This window comes from Rhipicephalus microplus, chromosome 8 (assembly GCF_043290135.1).
Source record: "Rhipicephalus microplus isolate Deutch F79 chromosome 8, USDA_Rmic, whole genome shotgun sequence".
NCBI lineage: Eukaryota > Metazoa > Arthropoda > Arachnida > Ixodida > Ixodidae > Rhipicephalus > Rhipicephalus microplus.
The window spans coordinates 48,684,328-48,700,728 of NC_134707.1; the positions used below are offsets into that span (position 1 = coordinate 48,684,328).

Genomic DNA, 16,401 nt, shown 5'->3' on the forward strand with positions numbered 1-16,401 from the left:
AACTTGTTGTGGTAGCTGATTAGGTCCGCTGAGGCGCTTCTACGCTCGAAAACGTGGATTATGACCTATTCACACGGAAAGCTGCCACAGCACTTATGCACAACCATCGTTTATATTAACAACGTTTAACAACAACGTGCCCTGCCTTTACTGCAGGTGCATAGCTAGCTCATTGGACAACCATATGAAATTATGTGCTGATCATGTGGTCAGCAAAAAGTTTGTTATAACAACCTCGGCACGTTTCGTGGTGCGTGACAAGCCTTCTAAACATCCGCGACTGTGGATTAACTTGTTCCAGCTTCGACTACGCATTCAGTGTTTGCGGCACATACGCGAAATTGCCAGACACGGACAATGCGAAAAGAAATTCCTCTGAAAAAAGGTGTAGCGATGCTCTCCCGCTAATGCCACCGCGTAATGAATAATTTTTGTTTCTGGCCATTCCAGGGTGCACTTTGTTTTCCGCGAGCTTTGCTTCACTATTTTTCGCCCACTGCAGTCGCATTCTGTCAAAATACTCAAAGAACCCGAGGCTGGTGAATAACCTGCGCCGCTGTGCGGCTGGGTGGAAGGAGAGTTGCCATTTACAAGGAGACATTCTTGAAGCGCAATTCAATTACCTTCCGCGTTGAACCACCGCTCGCCGTAGCGCCATGGCATTTGCCTTTCGGCGCCGTCTTGGCGGGTTTCCCGCTCAGACGCTCACCCGGGCCAGCCTTGCCCCCGCAACGGCGGTGTAGATAAGCGAAAATTTGCGTCGCAAAACACCTGCGTCGACAGCTGTGGTGTCGCCGCCAGTGCCTCCTCCTTCTCTCTCTCAACGTTGCTCTCTCTGTCTCACCGGTCTATCAAATGCGTTGCGTTGGTCTGGGGTCTTAGTCGCTGTGTGAGTTCTAGCGAACAGGGGCATCTGCAATGGTGGTCACGCATTACACCGTGTTCGAATTAAGGAATATTCATGGAGTGGCGGACACGGACAACGTGGGCCTGTTAACGGTGAGTGTACTGTTTTCGTAGGTAGTAATCATACAGCGCTAGCTGGGCGCCTGCAGCAGCTCTGCCGAAGTAGGCTGCCAGCCATTTACAACAGCATGCGTTCGCGGCATGGTTCCTTTTGGTGTTGCATAAATAATTGCCAGACTGGGAGGGTCAGTGTTGCCAGACTGCCGCTAAATTTGACGGCAAAATTTTTTTTCTGTAGTTGCGGCTTTTTCGTGAGTATTTTGTGCCATCCGTGGTGCATTTCGCGAACGAGCGACGCTGGCCGTTTTAATTAACGGAATGAACCGCGCCTAGCAGAAGTCGAGCGTGGCCCTGCTGCGCAATTCAGAGTCCAATTTAATTAAAGGAATGAACCGCGCAGCGCCGCACTCGAATTCTGTAATGCGTGGTTTATTCCATAACTAAAACGAATTCTGTAATGCGCGGTTTATTCCGTTAATTAAAACGGCCTCTTAATTGCACGGCAGCACCACGCTTGACTTCTCTTAGGCGCGGTTCGTTCCGTTATTTAAAACGGCCAGCGTCGCTCATGCACTCGCGAAATGCACCGCGGATAGCACCAAACTCCAAACTCTTACGAAGAAACCACAACTACAGAAAAAAAAATTCCGCCAAATTTAGCGGCAGTCTGGCAACAACACCCCAAATTCTGGCAACTGACTTATGCAACGCCAAGAGGAACCTTGCCGCGTTCGCGGGCTTGTTGCAGATGCCCTATCAAACGTGTGACTTAACGAGTTCACACTGCTATGCGCGATGTTGTGTAAGTGCCTGCATCACTCATACAGTGAGTGATGTGATCACTTAACAAGGGCGAGAATAGTTGCTGATCGCACATTGTCTCTACACTGCTCCAAGTCATTGATATTGCTTCAAGATGCGCTTTAGGCTACATCGTAATAACATTTCTATTAATACTCAAATGTGCAACGTGCTTCTGTAGGTGTAAGCGTAAAAAAATAAAGAAAAAGAAAAATTTATGTACAGAGGCGCACTGTACGAAATTGCTTTTTTCTTTGCTTAAAGACGGTATAGCTTGAGGTGTTGATGTGCCGCAATGCTCCCAGCACGTGCGCGTCGGGCTTTTAAAATATTCAGGACACGTGCCACCAGCAACACGGAAAGGTCTTGTAGACTTCCAAAGGCGCGTTGTTGTGGCTATCGCCATGCGTTGTTTTCCCTCGTTTCTGTTTGCTGTTTTCGTGCTTTGCTTTCATCTGCGATAACGTTCGGTGTTATAACACAATCGACAGAGTATACGTGACATTGGGAGCTATGTGCGGTAGCTCTAGCATAAGCCATGACTGCTGCAACGTAGACGGCGTCCGCGCGTGTTGGTGTCGTTCGAGCGCTCCTACTTGCTTGATTGTGTTTAACTGAGTATTTAGGCACGGGTTACGTTTGTAAATCCTGTGGTCAATAATCGCTAATAGCGTGCCCGGTATTGCCATCAGAGGATGGGCTTGGTTGTCGAAATATGCCAGACGCTTTTTCTGAAAGCAAGCTTTGAGAAATTTTTTTGAAAAAAATACTTTCATACGTGCTTGGCAGTGCCTATTGTAGGCCCGCAACTCTTTAAAAACTGGACTAGCTATCACATCTTTTATCATATTACAATGAATTAAGATGATTGAATTATAGATAAAGAATTTCTGTGCTAGTATAGAGGCACGAAATACATGTTCGCAGCCCTACGTCTTGAAAGCAGGCAAATAGGAAGCACAGCATCAAATTTGGATTATATGCCATGAACGGAGCTTCTTGTGAGGGTATAGAAAGAACGAGAAAATTGTTCATTTTTGATGCCATTATAGAAGCAGTCAGAATTGCACTGATTTCTGAATTGTCACGATTCTTCAAATTGATAGAGGCGTGATTAAAGTCCGTAAATCTTTTAATTTTTTTGGGGACCTCTTCGCTAGTGCCGCGCGCTAGATCATTTGTTCTCTTGTAAAAGAAAAAGCAGAGATGCCTTCACTGTTTGTACAAGAAGAGGTAAGTTTCCTGTGCGTTTCGATTAATGTTACATGTTCTGAACGTTGTACTTTAAGAAGTGTTTTCACACTGGCTCACTACCTTATAAGGAATTTGATTCTTAGTTGAGTTCAGGCTTTCGTAAGTGCCATTTTTGAGCTGTAGTCTTCCACTTCACCTAAATTCGTGAATTTGCTGTATGCTGGAAAACTATGTTCTCTTTATCATACGAAATAATTGGAATGTATAGGTTGTATGCTTCGAGTTCATTGTAATGTTAATTACACGCCATTTCAAAGGACATACTACACATTCTTCATATATGGTGCTGCCAGAACAGCACGAACATCAATTTATGAGAAGTCATATTTGCTCTTATTACAGAACAAGAGGGTGCCGCTGACGTCCTGCGTAGTCTACCCCGGCCCAAGCCTAGAGCAAGCCTAGTTTCTGAACCTCCACGTGGATGACCAAAAAAGTTTCCGTATCAGTAATGACGAAGAAGGAGTGACAACACTGATGAGTTGATTTTTTTTGTTTTCAACATTTTCTACGGGCGCAAGGCCTTTAGCAACCAGAGTGATGGAGCAGCTTTTTCTCGGCGTGAGTTTGGAGTTTATCAAAGAAGTTGTTCTGGCAGTACGACGCTGAAATGTTTAGTGTCATAATGCCTGAACAACTTTTTCTAGTGTGGTCATGGCAGATGAACAAATATTGTTATTTGTGTAAGTTGTTTTTGCTTAAATATAGCGGGACCGTTCCATGCCAAACGTCCCAGCCACTTAGGCGACCATCTGCAATGTATATGAAAAAAAAAATGTGCTGACTTACTGCATTGAAAACATTGAACTGCTAGAATATTTCTGTGAGAAAAAGTGTTGTTCATGTGGCTGACTTATAACTTCCTGGCACAATGCCGTCTGTGTGCTGTTTGTGCACAATTTCGTTTTAAAACTACCGATTATTTTTTCTAAAGCAAATTCGGTCTACCTGATAAATAAATGTGCTTCTGTAAGCTATTTGAAGCTCAATAGTATTAGTGCAATTGTTTGCCACATTCGCTTCCAATAATAAATCCAAAATGTGTTATTTTTGCATTTTTATTGCAATATTGCACTTTGCATGAATATCTGAGCAGTGAATACTTACACCGCAGAAAGTATATTTTGAGGAAAAGTTATATTTAGACCTCTCAAGCTGCTGAAATATACGCGAAAATATCAAGAATTTCACAAAATTGTGATTTTTGTTGGTATTGAGATGCGATTTCCTCCATGTGTGGTACAATGAAAACTCATCAATATACCTAAATTGTAAGAAAATGAAATTCTTTATATAATATTCTTATCTAAAAAAAGAATGCTGTCAACTGAATTTTACTGAAGGTGCTACGAGCGTTGTTATACTGAGCACAAGAACAGAGTTCATCTGCAACAACACATGTGTCGGTCCGGCAGCAGCATGGAAAGCACTCGCTTCAAATTCTTGTGCTCTGTCTTGCAGATTGCTGCATGCACCGGAATCTACAGTGTTCTGGACGGACCATCTTTTTCAAGCAACGCACCCTCTGGGCCGGTCAACGAATGTTTCGTCTATTTCTCGTGCGGCGAAGTAGCTTGCTCGGTTACGGCGAAGAAACTTTTTGGCAACCGTATCAGCTGAACTAAGAGTGAGTGCGCATGGTGCGATATTAGGAACAAGGCGACATCTGTGACGACACTGGAACGTATAAAGGCATCGCATCGCCGCTGCTCTTCAGTGGGTCCGGCGGCAGCATGAAAAGCACTCGCTTCAAATTCTTATGCTCTGTCTTGCAGGTAAGCTTAAAGTACAATTTCAAAAGCTATAGAAGTGGCAACTATTTTTTACTGCTGCTCCGGACGCCCCTGCAGACCACATGAATATGTCTTTTGTGCTGATGAATTTCTTGAGAATGCTGTTGCTTGTGTGTGGTGATGTGGAGAGTAACCCTGGTCCTGAGGTCGAAGACATGTTGCGAGAGTTGCTCTCGGGGCAGACTAAAATTGCACAGGAGATAACAGGTCTTTCCTCTAGGGTTGCATCCTTCGAAGAGCGATTAACTAAAATTGAGCTGTCCATTGCGTCAATTACTGACGTTGCACCACGATTGTCTGAACTCAAGAAAGCCGTAGCTGACATTCGAGAGATTGTTAGTAAACTGGACCACAAAAACGACGATTTAGAGAATAGGTCCCGTAGAAATAACCTGCTCATCTATGGCTTAACCGAAAACTCTGGGGACACTTCAGACGAGTTGATGGAAACAGTAACTGGACTGATTACATCAAAACTAGATGTTAAGTGTGGCGATATCGAACGATGCCATAGGCTGGGAGTGCGTAAGAGCAGTAGCACTAGCCCAAGACCTGTTATTAATAAGTTGCTGGATTTTAGAACTAAGGTTGCTATTTTAAGCAATGCAAGCAAGTTGAAGGGCACGAAAATATTTATAAATGAAGACTTCTCAGAGCGCGTGAGGCAGATAGGCAGGGAACTGTGGCAGAATTCAGCCGAGATAAGAAGGGATGCAAAAAAAGCCAGGCTGCACTACGATCATTTGTTGGTGGACAACGTTCGGTATTCTTGGGATGAGAAGAAAAAAGTTATCGTTAACGAAAGCCGTCGGCTGTCTGCTACAAACAATGAATTACGGCTTAGTGCGAAGTCCTTTGCGCTTTTGAATTTAAATGCGAGAAGCTTAGTTAATAAAATTGCAAACTTTAACTGGCTCATTGAGTGTCATAGTCCATCAGCTATCTGTGTGACCGAGACTTGGTTAAATGAATCTATCCTTGATCATGAATTCTTGCCTCCTGGTTACACGGTTCTAAGAAAAGATAGGCCTTCTGGCCGTGGTGGCGGAGTGGCACTTTTTATTAAGAGTGGTATTGAATTTTCTTTACTGCCAGAACTCCCAAATACTGAATCTATATGGTGCAACGTAATGCTTGATGGTCTCGCTATTGTTGTTGGTGCTCTCTATCGTCCTCTTAACTCTGCCTCAGACGTTTTTTCGGCTGTCAGTGACTATTTTGTGGGACAAAGGCTGGACTGTTCTAAACTCGTATTGACCAGTGACTTTAATGCCCCCTCTATAGATTGGAATTTGTTAACATCAACTGGTCGTGACAGAATAATTTGTGATTCTTTAATTAATCTGTCACAAGCTTTCGATCTATCGCAGCCGGTTGATCAGGCTACACGCTAGGATTCTATACCTGATCTTGTTTTTGTCAACCATGAGTTGGTTACGAATGGATATCAGTGCAGGGTTGTCGATGGAATTTATGACCATAAGTCCGTTATTGTTGATTTAAATGTAGCTTGTAAGCCAGTACAACCAACGTTTAAGACTGTGCTGATATTTGAATGTGCAGAGGACACTTCTATTTTTGCTAAACTTGCAACATGCTTTGACGATTTCTTATCGAGTAGTGACCACTGCAGTATTGATACGTTGACTAACCAATTTTCCAGTATAATTAATGAATGTATAGCGCAGTTTGTTCCTCACAAGAGCATAAAACGTCATGCCAAACATTCTTGGTATACCAGGTCAATTATACAGCTTAAACGTCGTATTAAGCGACTGAGAAAGCGGCGGAGAGTTCACTATAATGACGGGGAGTCCCAAATTAACTTGCTTAAATCTGAACTAAAAGCTAAAATGAGTGATGCCAGAAAGTTTTACTTTAATACCACGTTAAGCTCTTTTATGAAAAATAATTCCATTAAGTTTTGGAAAACTACCAATCCTACCACGGCCTGTCCGTTAACCTGCATGACAGATGATGTGTCCTGCTCCGATTCATCCAAAATTTCTGAAGCCTTTATTAAGTATTTTCAAACTGTATTTGGAGATGACAATGGAATGACCCCTGACATTCGTAGCACCCAGGAAATAGATTTGTTTCCAGCAATTGAAATTAGCTACACTGGCGTTCTTAACCTTCTATTGAATATCGACACTACTAAAGGTGCTGGGCCAGATGGCATACCAAACATGTTTTTGAAGCGTTACGCAGAATGGAATGCTCATTATTTATCAATAATTTTTGTTAAATCATTAGAAACAGGTATTGTGCCGACCGTTTGGAAAATCGCCAATGTAATTCCTGTGTTTAAATCGGGTAATAAGCAACTCATTTCTAACTACAGGCCTGTTTCATTAACGTGCACCTGTTGCAAGCTTTTAGAGCACATAGTTTATAAACATGTACTTCAGCACCTCACTAATAACAATTTATTGTCCCGTAATCAGCATGGTTTCCGCTCTGGTTTTTCTACAACTACACAGCTCCTTGAATTCACTCACGACATCGCTTCGGCTCTTAATACTCGAGGACAGGTTGACGCCATATTCATAGATTATAGCAAAGCATTCGATGTAGTATGTCACAAAAACTTTCTTACTAGACTCAGAAGTATTATTAACGATGACAAAATAGTAGGCTGGATAGCTGATTGGCTACGTTTGAGGTCACAATTTGTTACGTTTGAGCATGCACAGTCATCGTCGTGTGCAGTCACCTCCGGGGTACCACAGGGCTCGGTGCTTGGGCCCCTATTGTTCATTATTTATATTAATGATGTCACACAGGTCATTAAGGACACACCAGTGAAGCTTCGATTGTACGCTGACGACTGCGTTTTATATACTAGCGTAAATAATGCTCATGACCAAGATGTTCTGAACAAAGTATTTTCGTCCTTTTGTGGTTGGAGCGTCACGTGGCAAATGAACTTTAATTACCAAAAAATTTTTTAAATGACATTTACTAATAAAAAACAGCCCCTAAGGTTTAGTTATAGTTACAATGGGCACTACCTTATCTCTGTTAATACATTCAAATATCTTGCTGTTACCTACACTCAAAACCTAAAGTGGCACCATCACATTGAAACAATTTGCGCTAGAGCACTTCGAAAACTGGGATACATAAAACGAACACTCAAGCACTCTACCTAGGACTGCAAATTAACGGCGTATAAATCGCTCGTCCGACCATTGCTAGAGTACGCCTCAGCGGTATGGTCACCCTATACTGCACTTGACATAAATATGCTCGAGGGCATACAGAAAAAAGCAATACGATTTATATTTGGCCGGTATGACCGCAATTTTTCTCCCTCATCATGCATGCTCATTGTCGTTAGAACCCCTTGCTTTCCGACGCACTCTTGACCGTATCACTCTGCTACATAATATTGTACACAGCCACAGTTGCATTGAAGCACCGATTACTTTTTGTGATTCAGCACGACAAACCACGTGCCGATCTCACCCACTCAACATTGTTCCCTTCGAGCCATTTGTAAATTGCTTTAAGCATTCTTTTTTCCAGCCGTTGTTGAGATGTGGAACAACCCAGATGGTTCCCTACGCGAAATATCAATTGAACTGTTTTTGAAAGAACTGCCTAACCAAATTATGTAATATGTGTTAAATGCTTTGTATGTTTCTTTGGTATTGCTTAATGTATGTCCGTTCCTTTTCCTAATGTACCCACTCCTGCTATGTCTCGTGTATTGAGACAGCAGTATCTGTAAATAAATAAATGTGTGACCACGACAAAATAATTTTAACCGAGAAAAGAATACTCTTTTTCAGAAAAGGTAAGTGAAGGTGTATTGATGCATCGATCCTTGGTCTTCCTGATAAAAAATTCTAAAATCTCTCATTTCTTCTGCTTGCTGTTTTTTTTCAAAAACAGTGTTTTATGAAACCTAGGACTGAACTTACATTCTTTATGGTGTCCAGCCATGAGACTATTATAGCCCTTCTAAACATTTAAAGCATGCAGTCTTGCTCGATCATTGAAGCATTGCCCAGTTTGTCCTATGTTTACTTTTCCACATGTTAGCGGTATCTCATACACATTAGATTGGCATTCAGTAAACCTATTCTAGTGACGAATGGGGCAAGATTGACTATTCCTGTTGCTGTGGGTACATGCACTTTTGAAAGCTTGCAAGGGGTGGAAAACAACAATGTCATATCTGCTGGCTTTTTTCCTAAAATTGTGAGACACCTTATGTACGTAGTACCGTGTAACATGCAAAGGTGATTCGTCATTCTTTTTTTCTTTTGGTCCTGTTTTCTTTAACTTTACTTTCTGCAGGAGGGTTTCGAAAACAAGTGTGATGATGCTGTTGGGGTATTGGCTAGTGCTATCAGCATAGGAGTGCTAAGAACGTTCTGCCTTTTGAGAGTGGGCATTCAAAATTAGTAAAAAAAAGGAATTATTACCACGTGTATTCAGGCCACCCTTCAGAAGTCATGTTAGCACAAGGGCGAGGTCAGGCTTAAAAACCAGATTAAAAGACTAAAAGATGCTGGATATCCCAACAGAATCATCACTCCCGTTTGCGAAACCCTCCTGAAGAAAGTAAAGTTAAAGAAGACAGGACCAACAAAAATCAACATTGACCAAAACTTTTGCATGTTATACCACATCACGTGTCTCACAAATAAAAATAGCCAGAAGATATGATATTAACGTGTTGCTTTCCACTTCTTGCAAGCGTTGAAATGTCTGTGTACTAAACAGCAACAGGAATAGTCAATCTTGCACCAATCGTCACGAGAAAAGGTTTACTTATTGTCAATTTAACGTTTGTAGAAGTATTTTTTATCTGGTAAACCAATGATCAGTGCATCACTACACGTTTACTCATCCTTTACGAGAGGGAGTATTCTTTTCTCAGTTAAGAATATTTTGTAGTGGTCAACTGTGTCGTCGCGCATGAGCACGGTTCTTGTACTCCGCACAAAAACGCTCGTAGCACATTCATTAACTTTAGTTGACAGTGGGTGCTCTTTCCCGTCCTCTTTGTCTCTTCCTGATGTTGTCACGCTGTGACTAGAACACAACCACGATGAATCAACTCGCCCTAATTAAACTCTTGTTACGTAACACGTATAACGAGTTTTCTATAGAAAGAAAGAGCGGTGCTTCTAAAATAAAATTTTTCACATACAACACCTAGACGGCATTCCAGGAAGTTCAGTAGGCAGCCACGCGACCAAATATTTTTACCTGTCCTAAATATTCCAGAAGTTCACTATTTTCAATGCAGCACAATTTTAACGAATATATTTGATATGGTTGCCAAAATGACTGGGACATTTGGCATAAAATCACCCAGCTGTGTCATTAGCCATAATTATGCATTGCCTCTTTTGTTTTTTGTGTGTCCTGACTCAATTTTGTGTTCGTTTTTAGCTTATTCTGTTTCTGATCATTGTATTGGTTTTTTAAGTATTCGCTAAAGTTATATGTGCAAAAACCCGTATATGTTCGCATGTCCATCATTTCTTATTACCAATTGTTATAAATCCAGGAATACAAAGCTTAAACCACTGTGATTGTATACATTTGAAAACACTATTCGTATATATTTTTGTGTGCATCACTTCTTGGGAACGATTGTGTACATGAAGGCATTTATAGTGAAATCATGGTGATTGTATATATTTGATAGAATTATAAGTATATATTTGTCTGTATTTTATTCCTATTAACCGAATGTGTACATAAGGGAGTATTAAACTGGAAATCACTGGGATTGTAGATACTTGAAAGAATTATAGGGATATATTAGCGTGTGTTTCATTTGTAGTCTCTATGTACTTGAAGCAGTATACTAAACTGAAAGCAGTGTAATTGTATGTTTCAAAGAATTGTCAATAAAGTGAAACTGAAAAAATATAATAAATATTTGAGGTGTTGCGTGTGTAGTGTACGTATATGTGAACTTGTTACACATCTGGTGAAAAAGTTGTGTGGCAGAAGAAAATTTTATAAGTTTTATTTGCCTATTAAATAAATGCAATATGCAAGAGCAGCAAGCTTTAGTCTTCTGTAATGCGCATTATGCATATACTGTGAAGTATATATAGATCCAGCAGAAGTTCATACACGATTTTACGTGTTTATATTTTTGCTCACACACAATGACTGGAGCTCGACAGTTGGTGCACCATTGATAATCAGGACCACTTTCTTAAAGTAGTGTGTAGTCAGTGCATGCTCATATCTATTAGTGCAGTCTAAAAGAATACTGGCACCCCTGCCATGGGCACTCAACACCCTTTTGTACCCTTCTCGCACCCTCCTCAGAGGGTGCTAAAGAAGTGAACGACATCGAAGGCACCCTTCCTTAAGTGTGTTTTCGTAACATCCTACAATTTTTTTACATGTACACCGTCTTCTAAGGGTGAAAAGCACCCTTTTTAGAAGGTGCTGAATTAACACCCTTAGGATGTCGTCCATGGGACAAGCTCTTATACACCCTTCTGGTGTAAAAATTTTTACTGTGTACTGTCAAACTTCAGCCTCTGCTGTGTCCCCTTCATGCAAACTTGGCTCTCCGCCTAGAGAGATTGCCATACCCTGGTATATGCAATATGACAAAGGTGGTTTCACAGCTCTTTTAATAGCTTTATGTATACTTCAATTCAACGTACCCAACAGCAACAAGCACTGATCTAGCCTTTGTGTTTTTATAGGTGGTTACCTGATGAATTGTGTGCACTTTTTTTATACAGACGTATACTGCTCGCCTCTGACACCTTGTATTTACGTTGATTTTACTAATACTTTAGCGTTATTAGCTTTATTAGCACTGTTTGTTGGAATCATTTCCCATTTACTTACAGTGGGCACTAACATAGTCTGTGTTTCAGGGCGTATACTTGACAAAGCACAAGTTTGCGTTCTCAGTCCTTCGCTCGCTTACAGCAATCGTCTGCAGCAAACATGAGACCCGCTTGTTTCAGGAATGGTTCAAGGACTTACTCTCCGAACAAACAGTGTCCCGCTGTCAAGACGACGTTTCTTGTAATGACGATTCCTCCACATCTAGCTACTCCAACGGGACCATAATCAAGCCCAAGGTGCACCTGGAAAATAAGACCTCGCGGTGGTTCACTTAGGTTCACAAAAAGGCCAAGCACTTTTTCAGTTCTCGCTATATATCGAAAATCAGCAGCATGGATAAGTGGAGAGAAAATTGTGTAGTACACCGTCACTATGCTTGAGAAACTGGTAACTTGTTTTCCTTAGTAAAACTGTATCGACGCACGCGTGAGTATTGGTTCGCTGTTTTAATAGGTGCGATTCGGATTTAAATGAACCATTCGTTGAGAGCGAGAGCCTGTGTGTGTCCCTTTCGTCAGGTCCCGTCTCGGAAAACTGTGCGCAATCACTTCACAAATCAAACACACATATCGCGCTGTTTCACTTACAATCCACGGGACGCTCTCTCTTGTGATTGGCTCGCCATTGTACACCCTTCCTACCGGCTCCGACTCACCACAGCCTGCAAAACAATCAGGCAGATGAAGCGTATACGAACGATAACGCGAGAAATATTGCCCTGGAAAAACAGTGGGGTGCCTCCAGGAGCGGCAGTGTAACAGAAAAAAAAATAGCTAAGAGTGTCGGTATCTGCTATTTCGACACTTCAGGTCGTGTTTCAAACACAAGCACGTAAATACAGTGACAGATCCCGCTTGTCCTGTGTATCCTGCGCATTTTGTCGAGCGTGCTTCTCAAGCTGATCGTCACTCTTTGTTTAAGATTCCGATTTCACGCTATCGCCTTCAATAATTCACCCCAACTGCAAAACTTTGACCTTTTTTATACATAACTCTTTACCGGTCTGCACACTCTGGCACATCCGCCCTTAAAACGCGCCAGTTTGTTTCGCTTCTCATTTTAGAGAAACGAGCAACTGTTTCTTCACTTCGACTGTTTCTTCGCTTTTACGCTCAAGCATTTTCGAATTCTTGTGTATTAAAAAAATTTGTGTATTCACAAAGTAAGAAAGCTTCCGCAATACCTATAGTTATCACTCAAGAGTTATATCGCATTGAAGCGACATCAGTGAACGTTTTGCTTGTGATAAAAGGGAGCAACTGATGCAATAAAGAATAAAAATTAGTTAAATAAGTTCAATCAAATGACAGACGCTTTCCTTGCGACAAACAGAGATCGCTGCGGCAGGCGGAGAAATGAATCTCAGCCTGACGGTTTCTTCTACATCGAAAATTTTTTTCATGTCGTGCAACAAACACGAGGTCAAGTAAAAAATACACGTAGGCACGCAAGGGGCCCAGGTGGGACTTCCAGTAAATGTGACCAAATATGTAGCTAGAGACACCAGTAATTATTTAGCTCACAGTACTGCTAGTATGTTCTACGGTTCTGAAGCTTTGCTCCCTCGTTTTAAGGCAGCCGTTATCTTTAAGTGTAAGATCTTAGTTCTTATGCTCAGCTTTTAGCTTAGCTCTTAGTTCAATATCTGCAACTCAAAAGATCCGTGAAGCATACACTTAGGGCGGTTCAAAGACGAAAACCATTGTCTTTTTAATGCACACTGATCAAGTGATTCTGCCCTGTAACCCTCCGAAAGTGTCCTCCAACTACCGTGACTTCGCATGGCCTCCAAGATCGGAGGCAACTTACCATTTGCATTCCTTTCCCCATCGGACTACTACTGAAGAAGTTACGATTTCATGTGCTGGAAACATCATATACCGTTGTATTACGTGATGAAGCATGGCTGACGTTATTAGGGCGTCTTCATGACGTCAGAAGTGTTGCCTATCTTTGATGTAATTCTGACGTCATGTGGTGACGTCATTCCTTGTGCCCAACGGCACGAGACACCACCGACGCAGGACGGTGACGCCGACTGCCATTTTTTTTGTTTGAAGAAGTATTTGAAGATTCGCTCTAAGAGGTGTCACTTACCGATTTGGTTAATTTTAGGGTCGATTTGCTAAAAAAAGAAAGAAAGGCGACGTTATCGTTTATTCAAATGTAAGTTGTCACCAAAAAGAGACGACGAAACAAAGCATTTCATTTGTGTTTTTTGTCTCAAATGACATTTTGCACCACTTAGTCACTGAGCATGTAATAACCACTCATGAATTATAGACAGCATACGTTTCATGCCACTACAGCAACTCGCCGCAGCATCCATACGACTCAAGTGCTGTCATGGCAGCCTCGAATCCTCTAATTCGATTTTCGGCCACGTAGGCCACTTCTTTATAGTCCCGCAGTGATGGTCTAGTGGCTAAGGTACTCGGCTGCTGACCCACAGGTTGCGGGTTTGAATCCCGGCTGCGTCGGCTGCATTTCCGATGGAGGTGGAAATGTTGTAGGCCCGCGTACTCAGGTTTTGGTGCACGGTAAAGAACCCCAGGTGGTCGAAATTTCCAAAGCCCTTTACTATGGCGTCTCTCATAATCATATGGTGGTTTTGGGACGTTCAACCCCACACAGCGGAGTAGTGAGGCCACTTCTTGATAGAGACCAAACTAATAAATTACCGAATGTTAGAATATAAACGCTTCCCGAGTACCCGGCTGGATCCAACTTACCCTTAGTCATTCCGTGGCGCGTTTTCTATTGTCATGCCGTGGTTTTGCACGTAAGTTTGCTGTCGTGAACAATGCTGTCGAGACACTTGCACATCATTATAACCCAGAACAAAACTTCAGAACCATACCATTACTTATTCTGATCGGTGCTACTGTATACTTGCTCTGGTATGGATGTATAAAAAATTTCATCAGGGTCCTGAAGGATTGCACTCCTGATTTATAGGGGAAAGGATTGCGGGCCCCTCCCACGTAGGGACATGCGGGCCTATCCTCACCGCCACGTCGAGGGCCTTCTAGTCAGCTTGGGTTGTATTAGGACTGGGTTCCTGAGCTTGAAATGAAAGGCATTTTCGGAAAGTTCTTGTAAGAAAAAAAAGCTTGATTTCTTTTGCTCTTGTTCTGATTCGAGGCGTGTTCAAAAGGGCGTTTGCGCATATTCTGGCAGGCATCTGCAGGCGCAATCGGTTACCACTAGCAGCGTTCAGTCAATAGCCTTCTACCGCAATACCTACGGCGCTGGCTTTAAAAAAACCTCGAACATCAAGAACTAGTGTTTCAGAAATGCGTCCGAAAATCCTCAGAAGTTAGCATAATGGAGTATCCTTGTATATCGTCATCACCTGCAAATTATCAAAATCACCATCGTCATTTACACAAGATCATCATAATCTTGGCTAAGCATCATCATCTTCATCACGCCTCAGCATTATCATACCGTGGGGCACTGTGCCTGTTCAATGTTGAGACCTCGGGCCAAATAAACGACCCCCCCCCCCCCCACTAAAGCATCACACGCTGAGGCAGCTTCTGAGACTGCTGCTTCTGCTTCCAATGTTCCTAAACATGTTCTCAAAACTAATATGCTGAATAGCGGCACTCAAGATGCTGTAATCAGCAAGCTCAGAAAGACATTTCTCTCGCATTTAGACATCAAACATCTCTGAGCCTCGCTCACCACCTCCAAGGCCGCTTTCAGTTATGTACCTCAGACTAACCGGCTGATCGAGCGATTTCACTTCATGATATTGACACGTGCGGTTCTTTTGGTTTACGAAGAAAGCCGCTATCACTTTCTGTTAAGCGCAACGCAGGCCGCGTTTATCTTGTATGCCACTCTGGAACGCGTTATGACGCGTGTATAAAAGACTGACACGTGCGCAACGCAGGCCGCGTCTATCTTGTATGCCACTCTGGAACGCGTTACGACGCGTGTATAAAAAGCCGGCGCAGTGCGCCACTGGGGGTCTTCTTTTTTTTTCCGTCGGCCGACGACTGTTCACGCCGCTGTTGCTGTGAGTTGTGTTTGGCCCTGTTTTGCTGGGCACAAGTTCGCCCAATAAACAGTTCGCCTGACACCGCCCTGACTCCTGCGTGCTTCCTCTCAAGTGCTGCGTGTATCGCAACCTCGTGACATCTGGTGGAGGTGCTTCTCGGTCCATGTACCGTACGCCCCCGTCCAGCCGTGAGCCAAGCCCAAGCCGCCAAGAGGACGACGCCGACCCGGTCGTTCGAGTGAGCCGAAGACAACAAGGACTACCGCCCAAATACCTGCCGCTCCCCGACAAGGACAAGAAAACAAAGGCTGCTACGAAGCCGGCATCCACGATGACGGAAGCAAGGTCTTCGGCAACCGTGGTCGTCAACCAGCCCAAAGAGCCGCCTACCTTCCACGGATCGACCTACGAAGACCCGGAAAGCTAGCTTGACATTTACGACCGCGTCGCAGCCCTCAATAAGTGGGACCCGGACGACAAGCTGCGTCATGTGTATTTTTACCTGGAAGACGCCGCAAGGACTTGGTTCGAGAACCGCGAGTCAACGCTTCGAACATGGGACGACTTCCGCGTTGCTTTCCTGCGCACCTTTGCAAGCGTCGTGCGGAAGGAAAGAGCCGCATCACTGCTTGAAACTCGGGTGCAGCTCCCCAACGAAAACGTAACGATCTTCACGGAGGAGATGACGCGACTTTTCCGCCACGCCGACGCCGACATGTCTGAGGACAA

The 16,401-nt window shown here is 43.0% G+C and overlaps 1 protein-coding gene and 1 long non-coding RNA gene across 2 annotated transcripts in view; one reads left to right on the plus strand and one right to left on the minus strand.

Annotated features, from left to right (window-relative positions):
• The window catches only part of LOC142768502 (clotting factor G beta subunit-like), a 42,737-nt gene extending 30,418 nt beyond the window's left edge, over positions 1-12,319 (minus strand). Inside the window, exons 1-2 of the mRNA XM_075870497.1 lie at positions 12,251-12,319; positions 11,802-11,905 (exon numbers count right to left, since the gene is read on the minus strand). The gene's annotated coding sequence lies outside the window, so the exon portion shown is untranslated. The remainder of the gene's footprint in view (positions 1-11,801; positions 11,906-12,250) is intronic.
• The window catches only part of LOC142769008 (uncharacterized), a 346,562-nt gene that overhangs the window by 172,070 nt on the left and 158,091 nt on the right, over positions 1-16,401 (plus strand). The gene's annotated exons all lie outside the window — the stretch shown is intronic.